This window comes from Vicia villosa, linkage group LG5, assembly GCF_029867415.1.
Source record: "Vicia villosa cultivar HV-30 ecotype Madison, WI linkage group LG5, Vvil1.0, whole genome shotgun sequence".
Classification (NCBI taxonomy): Eukaryota; Viridiplantae; Streptophyta; class Magnoliopsida; order Fabales; family Fabaceae; genus Vicia; species Vicia villosa.
Window position 1 is genome coordinate 125,464,290 of NC_081184.1, and position 8,101 is coordinate 125,472,390.

At 34.4% G+C, this 8,101-nt stretch overlaps 1 pseudogene; it reads left to right on the top strand.

The window, feature by feature from the left end:
- Positions 1-1,911: 1,911 nt before the first annotated feature.
- LOC131605356 (uncharacterized) lies at positions 1,912-7,521 on the top strand (annotated as a pseudogene).
- Positions 7,522-8,101: the final 580 nt, after the last annotated feature.

An 8,101-nucleotide genomic window follows, 5' to 3' on the forward strand; every position in this document is an offset into this window, starting at 1 on the left:
GCTTCTTCTGGAGTCATGTTCTTCACAGCAAAGGTAGGACATCTGTTCATGACATAAGTGGCCCAGTTTACAGCTTCAGGCCAAAATCTCTTGGGAACACTTCTAGCTGACATCATGCTCCTAACCATGTTCAAAATAGTCCTATTTTTCCTTTCAGATACTCCATTCTGCTGAGGTGTGTAAGCTGCAGTTAAGTGTCTTTTTATCCCTTGTGCACTACAAAATTCATTGAAAGTTGTTGATGTAAATTCTCCACCTCTATCTGTTCTAAGACACTGAATAGCACAGTTTGATTCTTTTTCAACTAAGGACTTAAATTTTTTGAAAAATTCAAGAGCTGCAGATTTTTCTTGCAAAAAATAAGTCCAAGTTTTCCTAGTGTAATCATCTGTGAAGGTAATAAAGTACCTGCTGCCACCATTAGATTCTGGCTTAATTGGTCCGCATATATCCGAGTGCACTAATTCAAGCCTTTGAGAAGCTCTCCAACTAGATTTCTTAGGGATGTTGTCTCTGTGTTGCTTGCCAGATATACAGTTTGCACATTTGTCTTCTGTAGCTTTCACCTCTGGCAGTCCCCTCACCATTTTCTTTTGATTGAGAGTCCTCAAACCCTTGAAACTAAGATGAGCATACCTGTGATGCCACAAGTAGGATTCATCAATTTTGCTCATCTGCAGACACTTGGGTAGAATTACAGGAGCAAAAATCCTGTACATTCTATTGTTTGAAATTTGAGTGGTGAGAATTAACCCCTTTTCATCATGAATAACTTGGCAGATATCCCTTTTGAAGATTAGAGTTAAATTTCTCTGTTGAAGTTGGCCAACACTCAACAGGTTGCTACTCAGCCCAGGCAGATAGTAAACCTCAGTAATCACATGAACCTTTCCTCCAATATTCAGTTTGATGTTGCCTTTGCCCATAACTGCCATCTTGGAGTCATTTCCTAGCTTGACTGATTCTGTGAAACTGTCATCAAAATCATGTAACCATTCCTTTGTGCCAATCATATGATTGCTACAGCCGGAATCAAGATACCAAATCTCCTCTTTGGTGCATTCACAGTTCGATTTAGCCATCAGTAGCATTTCTTCTTCCTCGTAAACCTCAGCGTAATTTGCATTTTCCCATTCAGGACACTCATTTTGATAGTGTCCAAATCTATGACACTTATAGCATTGAACAGTTTCTTTGCTTAGTCTTCCTCTTCCTCTTCCTCTTGCAGAGAATCTTCCCCTTCCTCTGCTACCACCTCTGCTAGCGCTAGCTACCTTCAATGCTTGTTCATCACTTTGGTCCTTCTGACACTTCATTCTTCCCTCATGAACAAGCAAGCTGCTCTGTAGCTCATCAATGGAGAGGGTTGTAACGTCATTCGATTCTTCAATAGAACACACCACATAGTTGAATTTAGCCGGCATAGAGCGGAGAATCTTTTCAACCACTGTGATTTGTTCAAGCTTTTCACCATGACTTGTCATGCGATTCACAATTGCAAGCGTTCTCGCAAAGTAGTCATTCACCGTCTCATTTTCCCCCATTGCAAGAATTTCAAATTCTCGCCGTAAAGATTGTAACTGTGCTCGCTTGACCTTCGTAGAACCTTGATACTTCTTGCGCATCGCCTCCCAGATATCTTGTGCAGTATCACGAGTGAGAATCGTCTCCAAGATCGATCGATCGATAGCTTGAAAAAGATAGTTCTTGACCTTCAAATCACGGAGTTTACTGGCTGCCGCAGCTTGTTGTTGAGCCTCAGTTGCATTTGCCGGTGCTATTGTGACGCCATTTTCAATTTGTCCCCAATATTCCTTCGATCGGAGAAGGTTTTCCATAAGCATTGCCCAATGTTCGTAATATCCTTCGAATTTGGGAACCGCCGGTTGCATAAATTGAGAGGAGTCAGCCATGAACAAGCCTGAGAGAAAAGAATGCAAGAATTGGAAAAGAAAGAAGGAGTGCGAGACGGTTAGAACCGTTAGAAACAGAAACTGCAGTTTTGGGAATTGTGAGAAAAATGGATCGGGGCTCTTTGATACCAATTGTTAGGGTAAAGGTGGTGATTAGCTTCTCATTTCATAGGCCAATGCCTTATATACACAAGTACAATAGGATGCAATAGCTAAATCACAGAGGCCCAGTCAATTGGCCTTTAAGCCCAACACTACATACACACGTTACGAATTCAACTTGCTGTTTAAACAGAAAACCAGATAATTTATTCATTTTATATTATATGATTTAATCATTTTATATTTTGATTTTAACTAATTTAAACCTTTTAGGTAACATAATTTACATTCAAATGTATGCTTCCACCAATAACTCAAGAGGAGCTACATCAAAATTAGGTCCTGGAAAATATATCATAAAGAAAAATAAACTCTCAAAAGCATCGGTTAATCACCATAGTATTTTTTTAGATGATTCACCGATTATATCGATGCAAGGTAAATGTTACAATTAATGCACTTAATTAATTAATTGCCTATAATTTAATTGATAAATAATTATTTCAATGTTTTAATAACTAAATTCCTATATCTGCCCTAAATAATTTTTGTATGCAGATGAACTTAATGATCAGTCTATAATGCCACAGACTATTAACGCCTCTCAACATACTCATTTTGTTCAAATAGGTAATTTAATTAAATATCTAATGTCCTATTAGTTATTCTTGCTCATGGTTTGATTTTTAATATAACATAATAATTTGTAAAATATGAAAAACTGACAACTTCGTAACAAATGCTATGCAGGTTCATCAACTAATTTAGATGATGATTCTATTAATCATGCCAATAACTTACACAATGATTATTCTGATTATATAGTGATTAATACATCTGGTAATGTATCACTGTCTAAATTAAAAGTATTTCTACATTTAATTTTGCATCAGTTTCATGTCACTTTGTATGACATGGTAGTAAATGTTTTTCACAGAACAAATGTCTCAATACTGGGATATTGGAGAACCAAATTCAGTTTGTAATTATTGTGGTGCAATCATGTGGTTTGAAGAAAGAGTACAAAAGCAATATAATGCAACATATCCTAAATTTTCTATGTGTTGTTCTCAAGGAAGAATTGTGCTTCCTCATTACAAGAAAGCACCTCAACCATTGCACGATTTATTTCACAAACATGACACAAGAAGCAAATTATTTATGGATAACATTAGATCATTCAATAGTATGTTTGCTTTCACTTCTATGGGTGGTAAAATTCACGGTGAAATAAATAATGGCCATGCACCTCCAATGTTTGTCATGAATGGCGAGAACTATCATCAAATCGGAAGTCTCCTCCCTCTTCCTGGAAGTCAGCCTAAATTTGCTCAATTATACATTTACGACACTGAAAATGAGATAAAGAACAGAATGGAAGTGGTTAGGTATTTATTTCACTGTGAAGTTTACATTATAAAATACTTTTAATATATAAATAAATGTGCACAATTAATTTTGTTTCTTTTTCTAGAATGGAAAACAATGCTGCATCACTGAAAGCCGGAATAGTTAATGAAATAAAGGATGTTCTTGACGAATATAATCAATATTGTAAACATTATAGAATGGTTCGTCAAAAAATCAATGAATGTAATGTACCAATATTGCGGTTGCGAATAATAGGTAAGAGAGGTTATGACGGCCGGAGATACAATCTACCCACGACTTCAGAGGTAGCTGCATTAATTGTAGGTGACTTTGATAGTGCTGAATTTGAGAGAGATATCATTGTTGAGACTCAATCCGGATGGTTAAAGCGTATTTCAATTTTGAGTTCAGCTTACTTGCCATTGCAATATCCATTACTATTTCCTCGAGGAGAGGATGGATATTGGGAAGGAATCCAATACAATGATGTATCAAATGCACCAACAATAAAAAGACAAATGGTAACTATCAAAGAGTGGTTTTCTTATAGAATCCAACAGAGGGAAAATGACTTGGCTCCATTGTTGTTTGCTAAACGTTTATTTCAACAGTTTTTGGTTGATGGGTATAGCATGATAGAGTCTTCCAGATTAAAATGGGTTCGAAACCATCAAAAAGAATTGAGGGCCGACATGTATAAAGGTCTCACAGAGGCAATTCTAAGAGGAGAGACTGATCCTTCAACCACAGGAAGACGAATTGTGTTGCCGTCAAGTTTTGTAGGAGGCACGCGGTACATGCTTCAAAACTACCAAGATGCTATGGCTATTTGTGCATGGACTGGATATCCTGATTTATTTATTACTTTTACATGCAATCAAATATGGCCTGAATTGGTTACATTTTTGTCTAAATACAATCTAAAATCAGAAGACAGACCTGATTTAGTTTGCAGAATATTCAAGATTAAACTTGATCATTTGATAAAGGATATAAAGAAAGGACACTTATTCGGAAAAGTCAAAGCAGGTATTTATCTAATTATATTTTAATATTGAATTATATGCAATTAGTTGTTAAATTTATTAATTATATATATGTTATTTTATCTTCATGTCCAGTGATATACACAATTGAGTTTCAAAAACGTGGGTTACCACATGCTCATATTTTGGTATTTCTACATCATGAATTTCGATGCGTAAATCCCAATGATATTGACAAAATAATTTCAGCTGAGATTCCTGATAAAGAAGCTGATATAGAACTATTTAAAATAGTCTCTTCACTTATGATTCATGGTCCATTCGGTGCTCAAAATAAAAAATCTCCTTGCATGCAAAATGGAAAGTGCACAAAGTATTTCCCAAAGAGGTTTCTCGATAACACCACTATTGATGCAAGTGGATATCCGATATATAGAAGGAGAGATAATGGTAATTTCATTAAAAAAGGTGAGTCTTTTGCAGATAACAGGTTTGTCGTACCATATAATAGGCATCTACTACTAAAATACAATGCTCATATAAATGTTGAATGGTGCAATCAGTATCGATCTATTAAGTATCTTTTTAAGTATGTCAACAAAGGGCATGATCGTGTTACCGCTAGGTTCTATAATAGTGCCAACGGAACCAATGATTCGGAAATTTCTGATGAAATCAAAATGTATTATGACTGTAGATATTTGTCATCGTGTGAAGCAGCTTGGAGAATATTTAGTTTTGACATTAACTATAGAGAACCTTCTGTTGAGCGACTACCTTTTCATTTAGAAAATCAACAATATATTGTTTACGACGATGTTGCTCCAATTAACCGAGTTATCAATAAGCCAAATATAGAAAATACCAAATTTCTGGCATGGATGGAAGCAAATAAAAAATTCGAGGAAGGAAGAAATCTTACATACAATCAATTTCCTTTGAAATTTGTTTGGAAAGACTCTGAAAAACAGTGGTCTCCCCGTAAAAAAGGTTTCACAATTGGTAGAGTTCATTTTGCACCACCTGGATCGGGTGAGAGATATTATTTGAGGACTTTGCTTAATTATGTCAAAGGTCCACGAAATTATCAGGAAATCAAGACAATAAACAACGTGTTGTATGATACATTTAAAGACGCATGTTTTGCTATGGGTTTACTACATGATGATAAAGAATACATAGATGCCATTATAGAGTCCAGCAATTGGGGTACAGGTACTTTTTTGCGAAAATTATTTGCCACCCTTTTAATTTCAAAACAACTATCCAGACCAGAAGATGTTTGGCATAAAACATGGCAGTATTTGGGTGATGACATCTTACATAGGCAAAGACTCATTCTTCAACTTCCAGGTAATTGTATATACGTTATATACTCTAATTTTATACATGTAACACTAACTTGGATCATATACATTTTTTATCTAATCAACTAAATTTTTATATTTTCCATTCTGCTAAACTTATTTAATTATTATGGCAGATTTGGAATTATCAGATGATGACATAAAAAGTTTAGTATTACAAGATCTCGAATCATTCTTACAGAGCAATAATAGGAGTTTAAGTGATTTTCCCACAATGCCTCAAATAGATGCATCTCTTACATCTGAAAGCCAAAATAGACTCATTTATGATGAGTTAAATTATGATACACAACTTTTGGCTATAGAACATACTCAATTAATGTCAACTATGACTGTTGAACAGAGAACAGTATATGACAAAATTATGGCACGAGTCGAAGAAAATAAACCAGGCATTTTTTTCCTATATGGGTATGGTGGTACTGGAAAAACTTACATTTGGAGGGCCATGTCAGCAGCATTAAGATCTAAAGGAGATATTGTCTTAACAGTGGCATCGAGTGGAATTGCTGCTTTGCTTATTCCTGGAGGAAGAACAGCCCATTCAAGATTCTCTATACCGCTAGACATTGATGAGTATTCCACTTGCGGTATTGATCAAAATACCCCTTTAGCACAATTGATAGCAAAAACAAAACTCATTATATGGGATGAAGCTCCAATGCTCCATAAACATTGTTTTGAAGCTGTTGATAGAACATTCAGAGATGTTCTTCGATTTTGTAATAACGGAAATTTAAATATTCCTTTTGGGGGAAAGGTTATTGTTTTTGGAGGAGACTTCAGACAAATTCTACCAGTTATTCCTAAAGCAACAAGACAAGATGTGGTTCATGCTACCATTAACTCCTCATATCTTTGGAATTATTGTGAAGTTCTGACGTTGCATACAAATATGAGGCTACTTACTGGGAGCCCTGATGTTGATGTTAGACAAAGAAAATTGTTTTCAGATTGGGTGTTAGGAATTGGTGATGGAACAATTGGAGAACAAGGTGATGACTATATCACACTTGAAATTCCAGATGATTTACTAATTAAAAGTTCAACAAATTCTATTTCATCTATTGTTCATAGCATTTATCCGTCATTTTTGGATAACATGAATGATCCATCTTTTTTTCAAGACAGAGCTATACTTGCCCCAAAAAACGATATTGTTGATAACATTAATGACTACATGTTATCATTAATTCCCACTGAATTAAAAACGTATCTAAGTTTTGACACTACATACTCGGCGAATCCAGATATCGATGTGCCTAATGATGTACACACACACCCGAATTTTTAAACACCATTAGTGCATCTGGCCTTCCTAATCATGAGTTGAAACTCAAGGTTGGAGTACCTGTAATGTTATTAAGAAATATAGATCAATCTTCTGGATTATGCAATGGAACTCGACTAATCATCACAAAAATGGGAAAATATGTGCTTGAAGGAAAGATTTTATCAGGAAGAAACATTGGTAATAAGGTGTATATACCTAGGTTGTCATTGACACCTTCTGATCCAAGAATTCCTTTTAAATTTCAACGGAGACAATTCCCTTTGGTTATTTCATTTGCAATGACTATTAATAAAAGTCAAGGACAATCGTTGAAGCATGTTGGAGTTTATCTTCCACAGTCTGTTTTCTCACATGGACAATTATATGTTGCCATTTCAAGAGTCACATCAAGGATCGGTTTGAAATTATTGATAGCTACGGATGAGGGTCAACATACAAATAACACATTAAATGTCGTTTACAAAGAAGTGTTTCAAAATTTAAAATAATTGTTACTCATCTATTTCATTTTTTAATTTCATCAAACTTTTACTATGAATATTACATTTATGTCATTTACTGACTTCTTATTTTTATTCTATTTTTATATTTGTTTTGCTCTCTTTTATTATCGTTACATTTTAGGTAATATATCTATTTAATTTATAAATTACTTTTACGGAGATTTTACATTTATTACTAATTAAATATAACTTTCCCGTGCATCGCACGGGTAGACGTCTAGTTGTAACTTATTTGTATTATGTACTTTAAAATTACTTTCAAGGTTATGTTTATTTAAATAACTTACAAGAATGGTTATGATAATGCTTGTTTTATTAGAATTCATTTTAAATTATACATAAATACCATATAATAAATTAAAATTGAATTAAAACTAATGTAAAATTATCAATACAAAAAAGATAAATAATTACAATAATTTTAAATTTTTAAAAAAATTTAATGCATGTATAAAATTATTTCACGCCGCAATGCGCAACGCAGTGACCGCATTGACCACAATCGCAATATCCGCAATCGCAACCGCATCCGCAATTTAAAACCATGGGTCAAATCACAGTAATT